The sequence below is a fragment of the Vanacampus margaritifer genome, chromosome 15, assembly GCF_051991255.1.
Source record: "Vanacampus margaritifer isolate UIUO_Vmar chromosome 15, RoL_Vmar_1.0, whole genome shotgun sequence".
NCBI classification, from domain to species: Eukaryota; Metazoa; Chordata; class Actinopteri; order Syngnathiformes; family Syngnathidae; genus Vanacampus; species Vanacampus margaritifer.
This window is the reverse complement of record NC_135446.1, coordinates 13,261,353-13,286,266: the sequence shown is the minus strand read 5'-3', so window position 1 is coordinate 13,286,266 and position 24,914 is coordinate 13,261,353. Positions and strand designations below refer to the sequence as shown.

The 24,914-nt window shown below is 41.1% G+C and overlaps 1 protein-coding gene across 22 annotated transcripts in view; it reads right to left on the bottom strand.

The window, feature by feature from the left end:
• The window catches only part of LOC144034722 (adhesion G protein-coupled receptor L3), a 116,967-nt gene extending 94,984 nt beyond the window's left edge, over positions 1 to 21,983 (bottom strand). For 21 of the 22 annotated variants that reach the window (XM_077543692.1, XM_077543711.1, XM_077543709.1 and 18 more), the window contains exons 1-2: positions 21,771 to 21,983; positions 3,078 to 3,146 (exon numbers count right to left, since the gene is read on the bottom strand). The gene's annotated coding sequence lies outside the window, so the exon portion shown is untranslated. The remainder of the gene's footprint in view (positions 1 to 3,077; positions 3,147 to 21,770) is intronic. The other variant, XM_077543691.1, reaches the window with a different exon arrangement.
• Positions 21,984 to 24,914: the final 2,931 nt, after the last annotated feature.

Genomic DNA, 24,914 nt, shown 5'->3' with positions numbered 1-24,914 from the left:
AGCTTTGCAAGATTTCTTTTCCTCCCGCACACTTGCTCATCTTAGAGTTCTTTGGGTCTGCTTTTTTTCCCCCAGGTTCATGCCGTGCTCCCACTTTAATTTATTCACTCCCAGTCATTTTCACTGAAGCAACCTCCTTCGCTCCCGGCTGTTTTACTGGATTTTGACTGATACTGCAAGGCCAACAGAATATTGTGTTCTATGGCTATAAAAACATGTAACATACCTAAAGAAAGATTAGAGTCTCTTTCATCAGGAAAAAAAGTATATTTCTATCTGTTTCCGTTTTGAAATTAGCATTAGAATATAGCTAAGTTTCATCAATATTCACATTCCTGTTGGAATTTAGATTTTTCTGGGGTTGGTGAAAGACTCTGGTTGGTAACCCGGTGGGTAGTAGGTAATGTCTGGTCGGTGCTGGATTTCACTTTCCTTTCTTTTCTTTGATCCTTCCTCGGGTCTCCTGACAACCTCACGACTCTAGCTGGATTCTAAAGTATTCGGTTTAGATGAACGGTATGGGATTTTTAATAGGTTTTAGGTGAACTAATGAGTACACACTCACACGCACGCACGCACGCACGCACACACACATACTCACGCGCATACAAAATAATAATTTTAAAAAAAAGAGCGCAATGATGATGACATGTCGAATCGGTAAAATTACCGAATGAACAATAGTGAGCTCTCTCTCTCTCAAAAAAAAATATATATTAAAAAAAAAAAAAAGTATATTTCTATCTGTTTCCGTTTTGCTGAAATAAGCATTAGAATATAGCTAAGTTTCATCAATATTCACATTCCTGGTAAAAACACTGACAAAAAGAGCTTGTTGCAACATGGCCTGGCTGATCTCTTACAAGTCTGCTGCCACCTACTGGCCGTTTTGTGTAATAACTACCATTGCTTTAAGCCACCTTCATGTCAGAACCTGTACAGGAAGCTTGGGGTGCTGATGCCTGCCAGGCGTCACATTCTGTCTTCCTCTGTTGGTCATTGTTATAACATACTTTGCCAATAAAGCTGATTCTGATTCTCATCTCGACCAAATGGCTTGTGTGTAACGAAGGTCCAATTCTATTGATGTTGAATGACGGCGCTTTGCATGACTGACCAAAGAAACCTCCAACGGGGGACGTGTTTGACCATAATGCCCTGTGAGGACGTTAAGATTTGCCTTGTGTTATCGTAAAGCGCCGCCGTTTGTTTTCACGTCGGGATTTCTGCCCAGGTGTCTCCAAATCATGCAAAACAGGTCGTTTGCATTGAAAGGGAGACCTTTTCGCGGGCCCCCAAAGTGTCAGCACGCGTTCACCAATTTGAACGGCGTCCAGAGCCCCGGGCCCGCTTTGGTTACCCGGGCAACGGCAACCGGCGAGGAAGCAGCAGCCCCTACCCCCGTCTCACGGATACCGAGTCGAGCATCACAAGCCTTCTAAGTGACCATGTTTCTCTGAAGGCACACAGTGCTTAATGAAGAGCAACGCTCATAAAGACACATCGATGCGAAAAGTGCCGTCGCCGTGACAACAGCAGCCGGATGAAATTACACTGGAGTTTGTGTGTCGTTATATCCCGACGAGCAAACTGTTTGTAATGGCTGGAAACGCGTTGTTAATGTTAGAAAATATTGGCTCGGGTGCTATTTTGTCCACGGCTGCTTAACATTGGCAGGCGCACAACAGTATGAGGTCATTTAAGTCAGTCAGGCACAGGAAGAAAGTACATTTTTGAAAAAGCAAAAATAGGCCTTTTAGAGAGACTTGTAAAGTCAAACAATTTTAGCATACTAGCACATGCTGGTCATTAAAAACCTGGAGAACCCACGGGGTCAAATTTGACCCCTATAAATTCTGCTACTCAAATAACAAAGACCTTTTTTTTATTTTTTTTTACAAATTTAACTTGAAAAGTCCAGAGTGCCACTTCTGACCCCTGCATGGGGCCACCTAGTGGATGAATATTGCACTTACATGAGCCAGAGTGGTGGTGACAAGATGGCTGGCAACATGCTGTTTTGTTGAGCTGGAAATCAATCCAAACAAAACCATCTTCTCAGCAAACCATCAGATGGTAAAATGGTGTTTTTTTTTGTTAATTTATTTCATATCATGTTGCAGAATGCCTAGGAGTATGTTTTATAGATATATTTTGATAAATTAGCAACTCTGAGTTCAAAAAAAAAGGGTTCAAATTGAAAAAACATATATTTTGGTGTCCAGTGAACTTATAGCAGTCATTTAATGTATAATTCATAATTTTTCAAAGAAAAAAAGGGTTCTCCAGGATTTTAATAAAGGTTAAGGTACTAAGTGATGCGACCTTGTCTAAGTCACCTCTAGTGACAGATGTGAAACAGAAAACCAGTTTGACTTTGCTTTGCGTTAGACTTGCGGGCACGAACGTAGGGCTCCCCATGTCCACTGGAGTGGCCGTTGTGCAACTTTGACACCAAAGAGTGAAAACTACTTTTGGCTCGCCGCCTTAACCGATGGGAGGTCTTTTTCATCGGCGTCTTTTTCATCGGCGTCTGAATATCGGCGAGTCATGCGCACCAGCGTGACATGTTGAGGACAAGGCGTCTACGAAACGTGGAGCAGATTTACGCCCCCCTGCTGCTTTCATTTTTATTCAAATGTTTTATTTTCACCTCGCGCCTAATGTCATTACTCCTGCGTCAGCAACATTCACCGCCCTCGCTCTTTTTTTTTTATGCAAATGAATTCACGTGTACTAATATGGGATTACCCTGGAATGCGTCTATAGTCGAGCGTGGTGTTGCGCCCCCCCCCCCCCCAAAAAGCCGCAGCCCCCCACGCTGTCGTGAAAACAATACGAGCCCCCCGCCGACTTATCAAAAGAGCTGATATGGCACTTTCGCCCCCCGGTGCCAGTTTTTATGCCTTGTTCCTGTTGAATACGGCGTCGTAAAAAAACAGGCATAAAACCTCAATGGAGGGCCGTGGGAGCAATGTAAACAATGTATGCGGCTAAAATATGCACGACCGCTGGGAAGGGAATGAGAAATATGGTATAGTTTGCACGGGTGAACCTAACAAAGTGATTGTTCCTACCTTGGCATGAGCTCAGCACCTCAGTTGCCCATCGCCACCTTCCACATCATAAAGACGCCACCACCCGTCCTAAAAAGCCCACAAACAAAGAACTACTTTTAATCCTTACGTTGCAGGTGAAAGGTTAAACAGATACAAAACGGTTCATTTCATATACGAAATGGTTCGTAGCGGCGTTATTGGCGCCGTTCCAAACAATGTAACGAAAACAGAAACTTTTTTTCTGTCGTCAGTAATTATGAAGTATTCATAAATTTGTGGCGGTTCCCACAGTGATGACAAAGGCGCCATGCGCCGTTGTGTAAATCCAGGTCACATCGGCTTTTTAATGGCTGATTTATTGAAGCTCAACGGGGCGCTCGGCGATGGGCCTGAGCGACAAAGAGCCTGTTTTAAAGTGCATTACCGCCATGCAGTAAATATCCGGTACGGCATATTAGCATTTTAATGGCGGCCATCCACACTCACCTTTCAGGGGGCCGTGTTGTTTTCCCTCACTGTGTTCGCATCAGAGTCGGGGCCGTCCCCGCTGTTGTCATTTTCAGTTTATATTACTGACTGGATGTCCTAAATAGAGTTCATGTGACGTCTGTAAAGCTGACGTTTATAGCGTCTTGTTTAAAAAGCAGTTTTTAATAAATGGATTTGATGAAACTAGCACACATAATAATTCGAACTCAAGTGTGAAATTCTGTCTTCAGTGACCTGAATACACAAAATGCCAACACACAAAAGTAACAAAGTATATGTTTTTTTTAAAGAAAGAAGAAAACAGCGTGGATGTATATTTATTCTCTGCAGCGTAGCAGAAAATTTACAAAAAGCGCCGTTCACACGCTCAATAGTCTAAAAGCCTTTTCCGCTTGAAAGACGCGGCGTAGTCAAACTATCAAGATGAAAAGAAGCAGGACTATTCAGGCAAATACTTATATCGCCTCAGGACCAAAGCAAATATTCCTTTTCGGGAAGGGGGGGGGGGGGCTCCCATCACAAGCCTCCTGTCAGGAAACTCAAGAAATCTGAAAACATATGAGAACATATGAGAACGCGCCATGTGGCCGATCCCAGTCGAGAGCCTGCGGTGCGTCTCTCTATAAAAGCATTTACTGAGCCATAAGCACCACCGGCCCGCCGAAAGCTCATCAAAGTGTGGCTTATTTTATCAGCCGAGTGGAAAATGTGCTGAGAGCGGTGGCGGCGGTGGCGGAAGGCTGACGGCGAGTGGCGGGGGTGTGCATCCAGTCGGTGCGAGCGACTAAGCCGTAGCGACCCGCGCGAGTTTTTTCGCGGCAGCTCCCGACAAAAGCCGCTAATGGGCCAAATGAAACAAGCCGGTTGAGGTCGCACGATAATTGACAGGTGGGTGTGATTCAAAGCCAACACGGAGCATAATGACGACGAGATCATGCAGGAAGGTAGCTTCCGATAGTGGCCTCAGATCTCAACTAATTACGCTGTGGCGTCTGTAAAGCTGAGGTTCGCAGCGGAGTTTATTGTGACCCGTTTTTGGCTTTTTGTTGGTTCTGACCAAGCCATTTCAAAATAAAATATTGCCCACGGGTTAAAGAAACACCTCAAAACACATTCTTGTTATATTGTAACTTGCTCATAAATGTATAACTTTATTATCATAAAGCTGCGGCTGCATTGTTGACATTTAACTCATGAAATCTTAAAAAAAATTAAAATAAAAAATATATATATTTCTTAATGTGAAGTTTTGACTATATTGTAACCTGCAAAATTAATTAAAATTAATTTTCGTAAAAGTGACTATTCTCATAAAGCTATGACATTTTCGTGTACTATTTCCTATACGCCAAAAGTGTCAAACTCCGGTCCTGGAGGGCCGTAGTCCTGCAAGTTTTGGATGATTCCGTTCTCCAACACAGCTGATATTGGATCAGCTCATCAGCAAGCTCTGCATAATGTTTCCCTTGTAAAATGACATCTTTCTCATAAATGTGCAGTAGAACTTCGTTCTTGTAAAAGCTACAAGTGAATTCTCGAAAAAAGTGCGACTTCGGAATAATGCTATGACCGTATTCTCTTAAAAGTGTGACTTTTAACTTGTAACACTAAGATAATTATTAAGAATTCATTTTGGACTGTAGGATACCTTTATCTCCAAACTTGTGTTTGCTAGGTGACCTAACAACAACTGACTTACCACATAAACCATTTCAATCTACACTTGTAGCCCTTACTATCGCTAAAAAAACAATTCTTGTTAACTGGAAAAATAAACAAACTGAATATCGACCAATGGTCTAACCTCCTCATAAATCACATTTTAATGGAAAAAATATCTGCCTCAAATAAAAACCAAATATCAAAATTTATAGAAACATGGTCTACGTATATAGAATTTTTTAACCTAATTCCGGTTACTTAATTCTGTCTGTTAGCGAGAGCCACTACATCGTGATAACTTACATTGATGTTTCTGCATTTGGCAATTTATTATTATATTATATTATTAGTATGGGATTTTTTTTAATGGGCTTTAGGTGAACTGATGAATACACACACGCTCGCACGCACGCACACACACACACACACGCACACGCACATACATATACTCACCCACATACAAAAAAAAAAATAATAATATATATATATATATATATATATATGTGTGTATATGTATATATATATATGTATATATATTTAAAAAAAAACATTTATTAAATGTTTTTAATTTATTTGTTTTTTTTAAAAAAAAAAGGAGAGCAATGATGATGTCAAATCGAATGAACAATACTGAGCTCTCCTGGAAAAAAAGAAAAAAAGAATTCATTTTCCTACAAGTGTGATTATGCTCAAAGCTAATACATTTTCTTATACCACTGTATTTCCTCTAATGTTGGCTTTTTTTCTTATATATTACAACTAACTTTGTTCTTGTAAATCTATGGCTGTCTTCTCGTTAAAGTGTGACTTCCTAACCCTAACACTCTCGCTCCAAAAAAAAAAAGGTGTGACTTCCTTCTCGTTACTCTATGACCGTTTTCTCATAAAAGTGTGACATTAAATTCATACAATTAATATTAAGAGTTCGTTTTCGTAAAAGTGTGAATCTTCTTGTTATGCTACAAAATATTCTTGTACTATTTCTTGAGTTGAAAATGTTCCTTTTTTCTTGTGATTTTACTTTTTTCTCGTAAAACGTTTGTAAACCGGGAGGTGAAGGCTTGTGAGCGCGTGCGCACGTTTTGAACGATTGAATGATTGGTTCAAGATCGCAATCGTCACAAAGACGGCCACCAAGCGTTTTAATGTTTTCTTCTTGTCACAAAAAGAAGAAAAATTGTCGGCTAGCATAAAACTCTACTAATGTTTTTCTTGTCGCGCGGCATGTTTCAAAACGTCAGCGTAACAAGAAAAAACGTTGGCGAACGTCTTTGCGGTTTTCGCCCTTGATCGATCCCTGACGACAAAAAAACAAGCAGTGAGACAAATTTAAAAGCAAATTTTCACAATCTGTGATGAATCTCATACATCTCCTTATGTCTATTAAATAAAAAACTTTTTTTTCTTATATTACAGCTATGACTTCCTATTTTTCTTCTTCATCCTCATAAACTTTGAGTGACAAAATGAGACTCTCGTAAAATTGCTCTCATGTAACCCTATAGCTTTATTCTTGTTAAATTGTGACTTTCTTCCCATAGCTACATTATTCATCTCATAATTGAGACATACCTCTCAAATAAGACCGACTTTCCCCCCTTAAAGCTACGACTTCGCCAAAGTGTTACTTTCTTGTCAAAAATGGTGACACTCTCGGGCATCGACGACCGATCGCTAACACGAGGGTGTCAAAAATGAGCACACAAGTCGTTTATCTCCGCCGCAGAATATTGTTATGCGGCTCACATTTGTCTTTATTTAGAATACGTGCATAACCCAAGCACTGTGATCAACCTTGTAGAAGAACATAAAAGTCAATAGAGGGGAAAATTGTATGGGTGACACGAGTGGGACTTGACACCCGAGGTCCTTGACGTGACGTGGGGGGGGGGGGGATGGGCAGGAGGCGCACGTCCGGCGCATTTCCAATCAGACGTTTTCAATTCAACTTTTTTTTCCCGCGTTTGTTCCGCGGAGGGTCGGCGGTCAAGGCCGCCGAGATACGGGCCCAGACGAGGGAGGACGCACTCCACACGAGTGCTGCGAGACGAGGATTAGTCGGCTGGTGAGTCATGTAAGTGCTCTACACATGTGGAATTACACGCACGCACGCACACACGCACACACACGCGCGCACTCAAAACTGATTAAGAGCAAATAAAGTCTTTTAGGACTAAGCCAGCGAAATGTCAGAAAACAGACAGGCAGCGATAGACTTGTTATCACTTAAGCACACAATAAAATACTTTCGCAATTAAGTCATAGGAGGACGAGAACAAAGTTGTCATTTAATGGGAACAAAGTCGCAATTTGACAAGAAAAAAAGTCAAAGCTTTACAAGGATACAGTAGTAATAATGCGAGAAAAATGTTGCGATCTTACCCAAAAGCAGACTTTTACGTGTCTGTGGTGAAAATATTACGGGGAGTTCAATACTTGCAACATTCTAGAGCCATGACTTCAATTTGTAAAGCCACAAATTCATTCTTTTTAATTTTATAAAAGCATACATTTATTCATGTAAAGCCACAAATCTCATATAATTCATATTTATATTCATTAAGTTATGACTTTTTGCTAATAAAATTACAATTGCTTGCAAACAACTTAATTAATGTGAACATTTAAGACTTCATTCTGGGAAAAGCGTGACTTTCATCTCACTTTATTCTCATAAAACTGTGGCTTCTAGTAACATAAAAAAAAAAATGCATCACCACAACTTCATTCTTGTCAAGGTTACAAGTTACGACTTTATTCTGAGAAAAGAATGACTTTCATCTCTTCATGTGACCTTCTAGCGCATTTTTTTTTTATTATTATTGTAATACCACAACTTCATTCTTGTAAAGACAACTTAATTTTTGCAAAGCCACAACTTTACACTTTGTAAAACCTTGACTGCATTCTTCTCACGACTTCATTCTAAGAAAAGAATGACGTTCATCTTGCTTTATTCTAATATAATATGGCTTCTAGTAAAATCTTTAAAAATTGTAACATCGCTTGTTTATTTTTGTATGCAAGTCACGACTTCGTTCCCGTAAAAGACACGGCTTCATTCTTTCAAAGTATGATATTGTTCTTATACAGTCACAAGTTAGTTCTGGTAAACCTACAACTTTTATCTTTCAAAATTAATATTTTTTTATCACAATACAATTCTGTGACTTCTTTCTAGTAAAACTACTTAATTTGGGTATAATGACAACTTTCATCTGGCAAAATTAAGACTTTATTTTGTAAAAAAAACAAACAAACAAACAAATACCGGTAAACAAAAACCTGACAATATAACACAAACAAATAAAGCAAAATTCAGACTTTTCTTTGGCACAGTGAACTACCCCCACCACCCCCCCCCCCCCCTCATCCTCACAGGGGTCCTGCGCTATCTCGGTTGTCTCCTTCAGTGCCTGAATAGCTGCATTGTGCTTTTGCCCGTTCCAAATTTGAGGACCTCTCTGGCACTCCGCACACACCTGTCAAGCCATGTCCTTGGCGCCTTGGGCCCCCCCCACCCCTGCCCTCCACCAACCGCCACCCACCGGCGACACACATGCTTATTGAACCCATGCACTCCAGCACACGGGCACTCAGATAGAATCAAATAAACACGCATACACACACAGGCTTTATTGGAAACACACGCCGACGGGGCACTCCCATCGCCAAAGTTGCATTTCGTGTGCCTCAGAAATTTTCCGGGGGGTCAAATTGCATATTTGCCAGGGTGGGGGGGTCGCAGGAGGGCAACATGAGGTGGGAGCGGCACGCACACGCTCACAAGCGGAAAACACGATTCAGAAGTAAACGACTCGTAACTCGAGCCTGACCTTAAATCATTTGCAGATTTTCTACCTCGTGGGGGGGGGGCTCATGTTGGGCCCTTTGTGAGTTATCCGCTAAAGGAAAACAAATGCCTCCCTCAAATCGACACCATCGGGGCTGTGTGCAAAGAAAACCAGTATCTTCATTCGTGCAAAACACACTTATAGAAGTAAAATGGCTACTTGCCGAAAGAAGTTGCAATTGTAGAGGAACAAAGTAGGAATAAGAGGAAAATGTCAAAATTTTATTGGACTAAGGTCACAATTTGAAAAAAAGAAAAGAAACCCACAAATAATTAAAGGCAATCTGAAAACCTAACCTACTCCAAAACCCCAACCACTGACCCATAACCAAACCCATATCCTAATCGATAACCCAAAACCAAAATCTAAGCGTCAAAAGTATAACCCTAAAACAAAACCTTGAAACTAATCCAAATCAAAAGCCTAACCAGACACTAACGACAAATAAATGCCAAGCATAGTCTGATGAAATGACGTTAGTGTGTTAGAAGAACTTACCGAGAAAGCATTTAAAACATAAATATTGCCACCAAGAAGAAAACGAAGCCTTTAGCAGGCAGTTCATGTATCGGAGAACAATACAGCTTGAACGTATTTGTTGAAATTAAATAAGCAATTGTGGTCAAGACCCAAATTAATTATACATGCGTTGTGGATAGTAGTACTTAATGATGTCGCTGGCTGGACTCTTACCAAACGCTCGAACCACGATGTCCATTTCCACATGTACCGCATCAGAGATAACCTTCACCTACATATGCTGTCCGCCTTCCACTACACACCAGAGTGCACCCTCAATGAAAGCTCAGAGCCTCAAGGCTATCTGTCCACTAAATCATATTTGTAGATTCATATTAAACACGCAGCCCTGAGGAGAAGTCAGAGCCGCGGCGAGGAAATGATAGGCATCGCCGTAGCGCGGGTACGCCTGCGCCGCATTACTGCATGCAACGGTACTGTTTTGACAGCATCTGCTTCCAAGTAACTCGGCAAATCATGTTTTGTTGAAATAATACACAAAAGCCGGTTTGGCTGTTCCAATTCTCGATATGTCTGTTAATCCATCCGTACTTTTGTCAAGGAAAAATCTTCAATTGTCCTTTGAAAGTGGTTTTAGAGATACAAGGTCTAACAATGCATAAATGCAGGACGAGAACCGATGAAGCAATGTGCTGCAGGTGGTTTACTGTTCTCTGACTTGTTCTTCAACCTTTCCAGCCTTACAATTCTGAAATCATGCTCATTAAAACCCTGGAGAACCCACGGGGTCAAATTTGGCCCCTATAAATTCTGCTACTCAAATAACAAAGACCTTTTTTTTTATTATTTTTTTTACAAATTTAACTTCAAAAGTGTGAGTGCCACTTCTGACCCCTGCATGGGGCCATCTAGTGGATGAATATTGCACTTACATGAGCCAGAGTGGTGGTGACAAGATGGCTGGCAACTTGCTTTTTTGTTGAGCTGGAAATCAATCCAAACAAAACCATCTTTTCAACAAACCATCAGATGGTAAAATTGTGTTTTTTTTGTTAGTCTATTTCATATCATGTTGCAGAATGCCTAGGAGTATGTTTTATATATATATTTTGATAAATTAGCAACTCTGAGCTAGTTCAAAAAACAAGGGTTAAAATTGAAAAAACATATTTTGGTGTTCAGTGAATTTATAGCAGTCATTTAATGTATAATTCATAATTTTCCAAAGAAGAAAAGGGTTCTTCGGTTCTCCAGGGTTAATGACTGACCAGTTGGCACACTGTAAACTTTGAGAGCACCGTTTTATCCAATCCAATCCCAGTCTTGAACCTAACCCAACTCTCCACTGTAAACTGAACCAGAACCTCTAATCCCAACCCTAACCCAAGTCAACCTTATCCAAAAACCACACAGAACTACCAATCCTAACCCTGAAACTAAACCCAACTCCAGTGTTAAAATAACACTTACAAAATCCTAATCCTAATGCTAGGACGTTATAAACTTGACTGTAGCATAAACCGAGTTTACTTGAACTGCAGGAATGCTTTTTTTAACACATCTAAACCTGTTATGGTTAAGCGTGTTGCTTTTCTCAGTTGTTCTTGGGATCAGAGTCAAATTTCACCAGAATCAGGTAATAATATTTCATTCTTATTATCTATTTAAGATTGCTAACACAGGACACCATAGTTTAGGACAGTGGTGGTCTTCAAGGGCCGGTAGTCCTGAAGGTTTTGGATGTTTCTCTTCTCCAACACAGCTGAACGTCATCAGCACGCTCTGCATAAGCCTGATAACGATCTTGTTGATTAGAACAGGTGCGTTGGAGCAGGGAAACCAAGTACCAAGCTTGGACATCCATGGTTTAGGACATGCAAATGTTGGCAGTCAGCATATTTCCTTCTCTCTCCAACCTAGTCGTAAATGAGGTTTTCGGAATGAGGTTTCGGGGTCATGACATGGGTTTGTCATATTTTGCATGCCATCAAAGTTGTGTTGCGAAAACAAATTGCCGCAACGCGTTAACAGACGCGGCGAGACAGATGGCCACCGGAGTGGGGTTTCTTCTGCATGACGAATTGGCGCATCTGCTGGTGTGACTGCACGGGTGCCGGCGGTCAGGGGAAGCGCTCAAGAAAACAGGCGGACGTGTTGACGGAAAACAAACAAACAAAAGCCACGGTGGCGTCAGTTCCCCGAGCAACGGTGGTGCGGAGACATCCTGACAACGAACAGGCCTTTTTTGCTCCAATGGCAACTTGACCTCGCCATAGCCAATAAACCTAATCTTTTTTTTTTTTCTGACATGTCATCATCATTGCTCTCCTTTCTTATTTTTTTTTTTTTTTTTTTTTTGAGTGTGCGTGTGTGCGAGTGTGTGTGTATTCATTAGTTCACCTAAAACCTATTAAAAAATCCCATACCGTTCCCCCTAAACCGAACACTTCCAGCCAGAGTCGTGAGGCTGTCAGGAGACCCGAGGAAGGACCAAAGAAAAGAAAGGAAAGTGAATAAACCTAATCGTAACCCCTTTGTTAAGGAATGACGATGTGAGTGGAAGCCCAAGCAACCCTAACCAATAATCTCTTTGTTAAAGACTGAAAACACTCGGAGAGGGAAGGAACCCAGAAGAAAATTTGACCTAACCTTTACTACTAACCACGGTATAAACATAACCCGAGCCCAACGGTGGCATGGCCCAGAAGCCTTGTCACACCTTGTCATCACCATTACAGGAACAAAGCCAAAGATTTGTCAGGAACAGATTGAACAAAAGACACAAAACAGTCTCAAGGCAATCTGTTAGCGTAGCCTCTGTCCCGATTCCTTTCCATTTCAATGGCATTTCCTAATTGGATGTGAGCGAGGTTTGACGCACATGCTGTCCCCCTGTAAGGGGGCGGGGCCGGGGAAAGTCAGAGCGCGGACCCCCCCACCCCTCTGAGCCCTCCTCCCTGTTTGCCTGCAGTGCAGCGATAGAGAAGGTTACAATAGTCTCTCCCCGCCTGCTTGCAGTGTATCCGCAGACGCCAAGCGGCAAAATCGATGCGCAAAAATCGCTTCATTCCCGCTCAATTTCATCCCCGCCAATATAATTAAAAGTGCCTTCCGAAGCAGAGCTCTCCGGGGATTGTTATGACATCGTGTATGCAGATGTTCCAGCCCTCATTATTGGCTTGGATATATACTGTACCTTCGCAAACTAATTAGCCGCAATGCAAAGGATGCATCAGAAATGAAAAATTGCATCCATCAAAAGCAACGCACGGGCTTGTTAGCATTTTACACAACTTTCCGCAATGATAACGCAGACTGAAAGGCATAAATTAGCAAATTACCTGCGTGTCACGGCTGGATCCAAGCTGCAGGACCAATTATTTCTGCTACGCCGCAATTGCGGAAAAAAAGGGCTCTCCAGCTGTGTTCCGACACAAAGCTGGCTCGCCGCGCCGGCCCCGAAACATAAACAAGATTACAAGAGCCTGGCCTTTCGCGGCGCTCATTAGCGACACCTTGGCTAAATGGACCACTGGTGCCGAGTTGCCAGAAGTGGCGCCTGGAAGACAATTCAGGAAACGCCTGAATAGATAAGAAATAAAAGGAACAAAGCAATCCTTGTTGTCTTTGCCAATCAATGATGGGCTGTTCATTAGGAGGGCCTGTTTTGCGCTGGGAATTCAAAGAAAACGCAACAAAGGAGGTTACAGATAACGCCAGCATTCGGCTAGGCCAGAACCACACTAACCTTATTAATCATTACGGGCAGAAATTCCATAAACAGTTGACTTACTTGACCCATTCATCGTTGTTTGGCATGCACGGCAATCAATGCCGTAGCCGACGCCTGTTTGCTCTCCGCCGGGCTGACTTTTAACAACATTTATAATGTATGAGAGGGTAAAAGGGGTCCATGAGAAGATTATAAAAGCTTAACATTTTGATGAGATTAATCCCCCTATCAATCGTCGCCTCGCATACAATAGCGAGCTAATTACGGCGCAGCAGTCGGCGAGCAAATAACATTTATATCGCCGCTTCTGAGAATCATAAAAGATATACATTTATATCATGGCTTTGGAAGGAGTAGTAAAGAAGTGCTACCTGAAGATAGAAAACGGGCGATTTGGACAGGTCAAATCTGACCGTTTGTCATTCTGATCTCCCCAGTAATGAATGGATGCTGCATGGCATAGCTCACACAGCTCAAGCCGTCAAATGTGTGCTATTGCAAGCATTCTAAACTGCGTGGGCGCAGATGGAAGGGGAAGTCAGGGGGGGAAATCCAACATAAGAATGAATATAAGAATGAATATATCACTAGATATGCAGCAGTAGACGAGTCCCAGGAGCACGAGCATATGATAGCAAGTTATGAGTTCTAAAGCACGACGGTTGAAGTGTACTTTACTACAACTTGGTCTCAATCGTGCATTCCCTTTGCTGATGAACTTACTGCTACCATATACATACATCAACAATATAGAGATACGACGTGTCCTTTTTTGAGCTGTGTGCCCATAGGTGACACCGGACGCCATCTTGAATGGGGATCTTAACCCTGGAGAACCCACGGGGTCAAATTTGGCCCCTATTTTTATTTTTATTTTTATAAATTTAACTTCAAAAGTCCAGAGTGCCACTTCTGACCCCTGCATGGGGCCATCTAGTGGATGAATATTGCACTTGCATGAGCCAGAGTGGTGGTGACAAGATGGCTGGCAACATGCTGTTTTGTTGAGCTGGAAATCAATCCAAACCAAAATTTTCTCAGCAAACCATCAGATGGTAAAATTGTGGGGTTTTTTTTGGTAATATATTTCATATCATGTTGCAGAATGGCTAGGAGTATGTTTTATAGATATATTTTGGTAAATTAGCAACTCTGAGCTAGTTCAAAAAACAAGGGTTAAAATTGAAAAAACTGATTTTGGTGTTCAGTGAATTTATAGCAGTCATTTAATGTATAATTCATAATTTTCCAAAGAAGAAAAGGGTTCTTGGGTTCTCCAGGGTTAAGGACCTGGATCCACTTTAACACTAACCACCAACTGTAAACCCTAATCCCGGGATTACACCGCATGCGTTGTGTCTCCGCTCCACTGCGTCTTGACTGCGTGCTCCAGACACGTCAATTTTATGAACAAAGCTACGGCTACGGTCCGGCAGCTCTGTCGCCAACAACTTCCCGCCGTGTCTCGCGTGATCACGCGCGATTAATGTGGCCTTAAAAACAACGACAAACACACAAAGTCTGTGCTAACAGAGAAGCAGAAAGAGAGGTGGACTTCCTTAGATTGAACTCCCCGTCCACTCCCACAGCTTCTACTATGACGTTCCTTGTAGTATAAATTTTTAGGTTTGACAAATAAAAAGGATGCGCCGTGTCATATATAATCAACCTCCATTATAAACCTCTCCTCGTCCATGTTCGCTGCAATGAATTAAGCATTATGCTGGATTTCACTTTATGCTGGATTTCACTTTCCTTTCTTTGGTCCTTCCTCGGGTCTCCTGACGTGTGTTTGGTTTAGGTGAACGGTATGGGATTTTTTAATAGGTTTTAGGTGAACTAATGAATACACACAAACTCGCACGCACACACACACCCACATACAAAAAAATTAAAAATAAATAAAATAAAATAAAAGAGAGCAATTATGATGACATGTCAAATCGGTAAAATTACCGAATAAACAATACTGAGCTCTCCAGAAAAAAAAAAAAAAAAAAGAATTAAGCATTATGTCGTTTTGCTGACATGATTGCGAAATAGGACCTGGCGAGTATTTTATTCTGAAAAGTAACCGGAATTCTTTATATTGAAAGTGCGTCGGTCTTCCTGTCCCGCTCGATGTGTTCTGTGCTAGTTTGCCATTTGCCGACCAAAATAGGTCTATATGTGAGGCGGGATCCGGCACGACTCAGCTGGTCCGCAGTCGATCTGCAGCGCATACGCAGCAGGTGTAATTTGAACAAGCTGATAGAATGGAAACCAATCGGCTGTGCCGTCGGAGCGACGCATGGGGTGTAATCTCGGGGTAACCCTAATCTTTACCCTAACCTACTTGTTACGGAATGACAAAATCTGAAGGTGGAGCCAGTCTATATTAGATAGTCAGTAGCCTTGCGGAACCAGTAGAACATTCAAATCCACTGAGCATATATTTCAGAATGCTGAAAATGGAATATACGGACAAATTTCCGGATTTCTCCCTTATCAAGATAGAGTTACCAGACCAAGACCTGAGCTTGAAAACAACCTGCAATAATCTTGATATTGTTGTGAATTCCAGCCAACTTCAAGGTGCATTTTATGTTAACCGGGGCTTTGAAGAAGGTCCAAAATACTCAGTCCCCTGCATTGAAAAAGAAAATGAGTTGACATGGCTGCGTAGGAAGAGCCCGCGGCGGGGCTCTCTCGCTACCTGTGTCGTGGTGTGCGCTGCTTTATTATTTGGCTGAATGAGCCGCAGTGGCACTCGTGGGGCTGCGTTTTGACATAATGACTGATTACAGTCTTGCGGCGACCAGTTTAAGGAATCCCACAGTTGCCAGTGGCCATTACATCATAGGAACCACTGACAATTGCCCGAACGGTTCTGCCCGGTGAGTGTAACCGCTGAGATTAGTCAATATTCCAGAAAAAAAAAAGAGATTAGTCAATATTACACAATATTAGGAGTGACCGTGAACTGAAACGCAGATATCCATAATAGGAATTCAATGTCGTTTGTGGCTTTAGGGTCACCGTATATTCCCTGGTGTCCGGTAATGTAGAAGTGAGCCAAAACAAATCATAAAAATTTACGCTTTGGACCTCGGAGGCCTCCTCGCTCGTTGTAATTTTTAAACGGGTAGAGAAGGGGACACGAAGTAACGATTTTTCTCAGCTTTTTTGGTGTGATGTATTTCTGGCAAAATGTTGTGACGCTGTCATTTCCTTTGGAGGGCGGAAGAACATGGGATTTAAAAAAAATTTTGACACACACAAACATGCACATACAAAATAAAAAAAATTAGCATAATTATTTTTTTTTTTAATAAAATAAAATTTAAAAAAAGAGAGAGCAATGATGATGACATGTCAAATCAGTAAAATTACCGAATGAACAATACTGAGCTCTCCAGAAAAAAAAGGAAAAAAAGAAAAATAAATAAATAAAAAATAAAATTACAAAAAAAATAAAATGACAAAAAAATACAAAATAAATAAATAAAATAAAATAAAAAGATTTAAAACAAGAATAGCTTTGTAACGAAGCTGACTACATGCCATAAAAGCCCGTTTCTCTCGCCATCTTGGTGTTGAACTGTCACCGTGTGACAAGATCGTTATTTGCTGTAAATTCACCTATTCGTGTTGCAGGATGCCACAAGATGGCGCCAAAGTCCTGTCTAAACAGGAATTGGTGTCAAAGAAGTGTTCATATTTCAAGCTAATGCTGTACAACTAGTTTAAAATGGTATTAAAGTGTTTGGGGATCATAGCTTGTGGTATATATAGTAGTTTAAACAAATCAGCAATAATCTTGGTCCCTCCCGGATTGTTGTAATACTACTACAGTTTTCCTTTCTTGACAGTTTACGCCACCGACATTTCGCACCCCCAGCGACCGCCACCCTGCCCCCGCGCGAGGCCCGACAGGCGGCTGTAAAGCACGCAGAACAATCTAAGTCTACGGCCGGGCGTGTGCGAACAAACAAAAGACGTCAGCGTTTTTCAAAACGCCAGCTCCCAGGCAGTCAATTAGTTCCAAGGTGAGGCGAAAATGTGCAGTCCTTTAAGCGGCTTTGCTCCACTGGGGCGGCGCATCAATGCCACCGTCCCCACTCCGGAGGTGACAAAGGGCCGGCAAGGGGATGTTTATTTTTCGCCGAGAGATCCCGCAGCTCAGACGGTGGTAGAGAACGTGCGACCAGAACAGCGGGTGCTTGAAATGCGCTTTTTGTTCTTCCATGAAGAAGCGCACCTCACACACTCCTAAAGCCAATCTGAGGCTATTGATTAGTCGAATCAATTTGCTCCAAGTCAAAAGCGCTGCAATTCATTCGGAAGCTACAAGTGGAATCAGATTCTGATAAACTCGGCGAATGCGTCCTCCTTTAATGCATTTCAAATGTACCTCGGTTTAATTAAAGCCAAGAAGAAAGGGCCGCGCATAATACAAGCTCCATTGTGGCGTTATCCACCTGCATGAAAACCTTTTAATTACCCGCCCGCTGAGGCACTCCTGCATTCAGTAAATCTTCTCAAGTATGAATAAGAGAACACTATTTCCATTTAAGGGACATTCAGTGGGATGTGCAATCAATGGGAATGCTTTTTACCATCAGGAAGAAAGTCATCATTGTACACATATTATGAAAAAGGGTGGGAAAAACGTTGTTTTGGAAGGCGGGCGCTGAAATTTCGACTGTGTTTTGACAGGATGCGGTGTTGAACACGCACGGGGAAAAGGTTTTGGCTTTCGCAATCTCGCTAATGTGATGAAAAGGGAACACAGTGTTTGTCATGTCCCTAATTTGCCGACTGCGTTGTGAGCATTTCCGCACCTGATATGTGCAAATACAGCAGCCCGTCTTCATCTCTCGTTGCCGGGAAATTAGTGGTCAGATCAGGAGGTCCCGATGGTTTCGGGGGGTGGGGGAGGCGTAAATACGAAACCGCCGCTGCCATTCATTTGTATGCGGCTGCAGGTGCACCATCTTATTTTGCATTCAAGCCCAAACCTGCCTCCCAAACAGGCCATAAATTAACTTCCCTTAGAGCTCCAGTCGCGGAGAAGCATTGCATCTTTGTTTCATTTCGCCTCCTTGGTCAGAGGTTGGCAATACAAAAGAGAAAAGGTCAGCAATATTGCCCAAAAAACGTGCGGAAAACGCATGTGGACAAATATATCAGACTTTTATAGGCTCGTAAAGAGGTTGATGGAAGGCGGCTTTGTCAGTTTGATCGCTTTTGGATACCTTCTAACGCTACCTACACCGTTAAATGCTACGCTGACATTTTTGGGTCCAGACCCTCCCATCATATCATCAATAACAGCAATAGTTACCACTTTGATGATGTTTGAGCATGACTAAGTGTTTCGACTCCACTGGAGACAACTTCACAAAGTGTCGAGGGCGACTCGCTCGCAAATGATTAAAACAGCAGCCTGTGGCGTTCGAGAAAAAAAAATGACAGCACCAGCCTTGCAGCTCCAATTTTAACATTGACTGACTCCGTTCCGAACATGACCGAGCAACAATGGATATTTAATTAGCACGTCAAGCTGATTTGATGGTCAACTGGCAGTGTCATTGGAATGTATACTAAATGTTTAAGAGGTCCTTCAATATATACTTGTCATCTAAAAAAAAAAAAAAAACGTCTACAGGCCTTGCCTTTTGATATGGTCAAATTCAGTTAAAAATCTGCCCCAAGTTTTTAAAATTAGCTTTCAATTGTTTCTAAATTTCCTACAACTCCAGAGATGTTTTGTACAACTATCATTGTATCGCAATTATCAAATTACTGCTCACCTTATCTTTGCTTGATGACTCTTCACATCGTTTGCACAACTGTCGGTTGGTACGACAGGACTAAAGGCACCCTTACATTAACTAAAACCTCTAAACTCTTAAATAAACACAATTTTAGTGTAACAAACTAATCTAACATGTTACTTTTATGCAAATGTGTCTACGTTCAGGTAAGAGCAACATTTTAGAGAGAGTGACATTTCGTATTACTATCATCAATTGCGGTTTACTGCCTGCAGGGTGCAGTAATGAGCAAGAAATTAACACGACTTGAATAAATAATAATGTGTCACGCACATATTTTATTAAAAACGTATGGCTAATAATTCCTATCACTATAGTACTCACTAAAGTCACTAAACAAAGAAATATACATTATAGAACACTTAAGAAAGGTGAACTCTGGTATTGAACATAGTGAAATGCATTGTGGGAGTAACTTAATGTTCACGTATGAGGGGAATACGTAAAAAAAATATATCATTCTAATTCTGTATTTTTGTATCGTTTGTATTTGTAGGTCTTTGTTTGTCATTGATAAATATCATCTTCACTCAAACATCTAAAATCAACATTCTGCAACGTCGCAGCCATAAATAAAAACAATGCGATCAAACACGCCATTCTGACAGACTCCGGCTCTGTAAACCTGTCCGGCATCTCACTCAGTGCTGCCAATGATCAGATATAAATAAGATGGATTTTTCAAAGAGATGCCAGAAACCACACATTTTTGTAATTAAAAAATATATACAGTATATATTGTTTTTTTTTTCTTGCAGAATGAAATTTCCTGCTTGGGCTGAGCTAAAGAGGCAAATGGGCTTGTTGGGATGTTGCACATTCCCTGCAGGAAAGAGGCTTACTGTGGTGGTTGCCATGGTGACCCACTTGTTTGCTGGAATTCCAAGCTCCTTGGAACGCTTTTTAGGAGGCCAAACATGCTTGGAGATTTATTTTTTGCATGAATACCGAACCAAACGTCCTCAATATGAAAAATCTCAAACAAATTGAAGCGAAGACTTTCATGCTGCGTATTTTCCCTGAAAAGGATGACTCATGGGGGGGGGGGGGGGGGGGGAAACGCCTATCAGGGAGCTTGAAAGTTGGGAGGTGCGCCAGACGGAAGGCAAAAATATAAGTTGAGGGTCGGGGGGGGGGCATGAAACTCTTAAGGATGGGACCCTCATCACACACAAGATGTTTGCGCTCTGACCTTGTGGAGCTGAATTGTTGAATTACGAGCTTGTCTTTGAAACACACCTGGAAATAGTTAAACTAGCACAATGTCAAGTGTTGTCCTCCAACCATCTGATCCAGCATCTTGTCTCCGAATGTCAAAGAAGGTCAAGGTGGGCCTACCAGGCCTCTCTGCTTTGGAATCCAGAAGACTAGTTTTAAAAACCAGCTCCTCCTCGCTTCTTGTACAACGAGCCCCGGAAAGGTTGCTTCAAACAAAAATGTATTTTTGGATATCTACGACTGATTGACATACCACATAATCAATAGGACCAGTTTAGATTATATTTAGAAGACATTCTAGGAGGTAGTATCAAGCCAAATTGGCTACTTTAAACAACAATGGCAGTGTTCCTTTGTGTCTTAGGTCATGGCTCTTTGAGACTTTTTTGTGGGTCTACTCCTGATAGACATGCCTACCAATTTTTGTTGTTGCTTTAGTGAAGCTCTCTCTGGGGGCTGAATTTTTAAACCCCAGCCTATTAGAGTTTTGCGTATACGGCAAATCATCAAACTTATTTGCCATATTTTACTGCACATGCTACCAACAAAAACTGAAATGTTTTGAAAATTTGCATCTCACATCAGTCTAGCATACGAGGTTCCAATTTGGTAGCAGGAAGGATAAAATCTCTAGGACATGTTTGCAGTATTGCGCTATTGAAAATAAACAAAACAAAGCAATTTCAAGGATGGCCTTCGCACCACAAGCTGCGCTCGTCATCATATACCGAGACACAAAAGCACATATTTGCTACCCAGGTGGTACATTAACCCGTATTAGTGCTCTCAAAGTGTGTCATTAGGGAGCGACTGAAGATGGTTATATGTCATCTCCTCAAGATGCCTTCCCTTTGCCGCTTATCAAATGTTGCCCAGTTTGCGGATCGGGGGGGGGGGGGGGGGACCAGAATTGGATCCAGCTCGTCAGGAAAAGCATATTTCTAATTGTCTTGATAAATGAATTATCAATATTGACTTGATGTGTTGTGAGGACAATAAGTTTTCATACGCAATCTTTTTCCGGTATCTGAAATGACTTTGTAAACGTAAGGGCCGATTTTTTGTGTAAACATACAAAGACACCAGATAATCCGACACAATCCCACCATTTCATGACATTTTCCTTCAAAGTAAAGGTACTTTTGACTCCACAAATGTCCCACTGAAGACATTTCATTCCATTATAACACTTCTCTCTTGTGCTTTATAAGCAACTTGCACTTCATGTAGATTATCAATGATGGCAGATGGTCCTCACTTTACCTCCTCCCTGGAACTGTAAACCCACCGTAGTGATGGAATACAACTGCCCCCCCCCTTCCTCCCCCAATACCATGTGAATACACATACACACGCGCAAATATCAGATTACCACTGAACGCACCGGCGACCCATCTTAATGGCAATTATAAGAAAAAGAAGATAAAGAAGGGCAACGCGTTCCTGTCACACTCACCGCGTCCTCCCGATTGCAAGCGGCGAGCTCCGAATGGGAATCCAAAACGAGGTCGATATCCAGCTCCAGTGGGGGGTGCGTTGCATCCACGCGCCTTACATCCCACGTGCCTCATAAAATAAAAAAAAGGATATCCAGATTTTTATTTGGATTTATTTATTTTGTCCACAAGCCGCACGTCTTACAGGATCAAGCACATTGTGCGCACCAGCTGAGTCGTATCCAGCAAAGACTGAGAGAGAGAGAGAGAGAGAGAGAGAGAGAGAGAGAGAGAGAGAGAGAGAGAGAGAGAGAGAGAGAGAGAGCGAGTGAGAGAGCGAGAGAGAGAGAGAGAGAGAGGTGAAAGTGGGAGGGGGGGAAACGTATGCACACACACACACACACACACTAGCTGTGGACTGCCGCTCTCGCCATATACTAGGGCGCCACCTAGCAGTAAACATGAGATGTGCCATCCACATCTTATATACAGGGGTCCTTATCCCCCACACAAAGATCCACTATAGACATTTGGAATTTGAGGGAAATTGTAATCTGACAAGTATAAATTTGTAAAATTGGAAAGGGGGGGGGGATAATACGTAAAAGTAGTTTTTGGTGTGTGTGTGTGAAATGCTGTAGCTAATTGATCTTACCAGCTGCCTCAAGAAGACAAGAATGCTGCTTTGCACAAATTGAATGGCTGTAAGACCCTGCCGATTACAAATATGCTCATTAAATGTTAATATGTATATTTCATAATATTTTGGGTGAACTTGTCATTTTCCAAGTTGTAATACTACACGAGATAAAATTGACCCCCCCCCCCCCCCACCAAACAATTCTTTCCTGCATCTTTGTCCAAAATACAAATTGATTTTTTTTTTCATTTTTGGCATAGCACGACCAGGCAAGTCGTGCCTGCCCACACGGGACGTTACATCACCGCGCCCACCGTAAACTGAAATGGAATGAAAGACGCCCATACTGTCACGAGCCAACAGCATCCACCTCAACAAAAGACATAAAAAAAAAAAAAATAATAAAATATATATATATATATATATATACATATATATATATATATATATATATATATATAGCCTGCCATATACCTGTATTAAAATATATATTTACTATTTACAAAAAAGACAAACATAGCCTACTAGAAAATGTTGAGAAAAAAGGAAAAATGGAAAAAATAATAAATAAATAATATTAGAGAAAAATCCACAAATACAAGACAATGTACAAAAAACACAAAACAAAATGTTAGTTGGAAAAAAATATTCAAGGAAATATGAAAATTCGATACATTTGATACCTCAACAAGATACTTCTCAAATCAGCTTTATATATATATAGCACTTTCAAAACAATCACAGTTGAAATAAAAGTGCAGCACCCAGATAAAAATCAATGAAACACTAAAACGGGTGCAAAGTTGGAAGCCCAAAAAACAAAATGGATTTTAAGTTTAAAAAAATTGACAGTGAGGGTTGTGAGACATTTAAAGATTTAAAAATGGAATGCAATCATCTTAAAATGAATTTTTAAAATTCCCAGGTGGCCTTTGGATGGAGGCTGGAAAGGGAGTTATGTGCTCCCTCTTACGGGCTCCAGTTAAAAGGGGAGCCGTATCACTTGAAATTGAAATGTAACAAAGACATGGATTCTTGTGTGTATGCGTGCAAAATATAAATGTCACGTTTGCCAGACGTCTTGGGTCAATGAAGCCACAGCACCGATTTGGTGATCCAATTTCAAATCTCTGTCCATTTTAAAGCCAAAGTTTGAGACTTATAAAGTTCTCAGGATAACAACGCTCATTTGTATGAATTAAATATAAAATGGCTGTGCTTGTAAATGTACCTGTGTAATTAACAACAACAGTTTGCTGGCGTAGAAGCCTTGCAGCACTGGAACAAATGAGATTTTTAGTGTTAGTGATAGTGATCTAACGCCGTCACAGGGCTTTTATTGCATGTCAGCCTTTTGTGAATATTGACTGATTCGCTGGCGATGAATCAAAAGACGAGGCAGACGACCGCGCCGGCGTCGCCACTTTAATTCAATCATCGGCGTAGACATATTGAGCTCGCAAACCTCGGGGGCACGTCTTTATTGCATCATATGACTTCATGCACTTAGCTGCTAGTCGTTCTCCCGGGGAGGATATCGCACGGAATAAGTCATTCACACGCACAAGACGGATGTCATTTCGCTGATATCGATGATACTAAGCAAGCCATTATCGGCGGTGTAGCAAATTGCCTTTAAAGTTGACAGCGGTGACATTTTGTCAGTGCTTGTGTGACATTTACAGAATTTAATGGCATACAAATGCAAGTTTTGCTTTGTTGCAGAATGGGTCACTTGTTGCCATTTGTTCTCCACATCGCGACATGAATTGTTTCCTAAGCACTCTTAAATCGCACCAATCTCATTTGTATGGCACATATTTAACTCACTGCCGTTGACGGCTAATGACGTCAAAAATTTATTTGAACTATTTCTAGTAGTTTCACATTTTTTCCACCATTGTTAACAAGAGTATGAAAACCTAGAATGTTTTTTTTTTTTTGTACTATTAGAACAGGTATAAAATGTGTGATTAATCGTGAGCTAACTATTGAATTCATGCGACTAATTACAATTAAAAATTTTAATCGCCTGATGTGACTTAAAGATTATTAAAAATTCGGGGCGTCGGGAGATTAATCGTAATTATTCGCATGACATCACTAGTTAACTTACAATTAATCACAAATGTTATATCTTTTCTAAATGTAGAATAAAAATATATAGGTTTTCATACTCTTGTTAACAAAAGTAGAAAAAATGTTAAACTAGTAAAAATAGTTAAAATTAATTTTTGACGTCTATCGCCGTCAACGAGTTAAGTAGCCTATAATGTTTTACAGTGAAGGCAATACTGCACAAAATAGTACAAGAAAAACCGAAATGTATTCAGCTAAAAAAAAATCAAAAATAGGAGAGGGAAAAAAAGAAAAAGATTGGGGGGATTAATAGTCCAAATAATAAAAATGGTTGGGAAAAAAATAGCTAAATGTAGCAATTTGTCTGTCCTTTACTGCCCCCAGGTGGCTGAGATGGAAACTTTAGAATTGTAACTCATGCAGACAAAAACATATTTTCAAATGC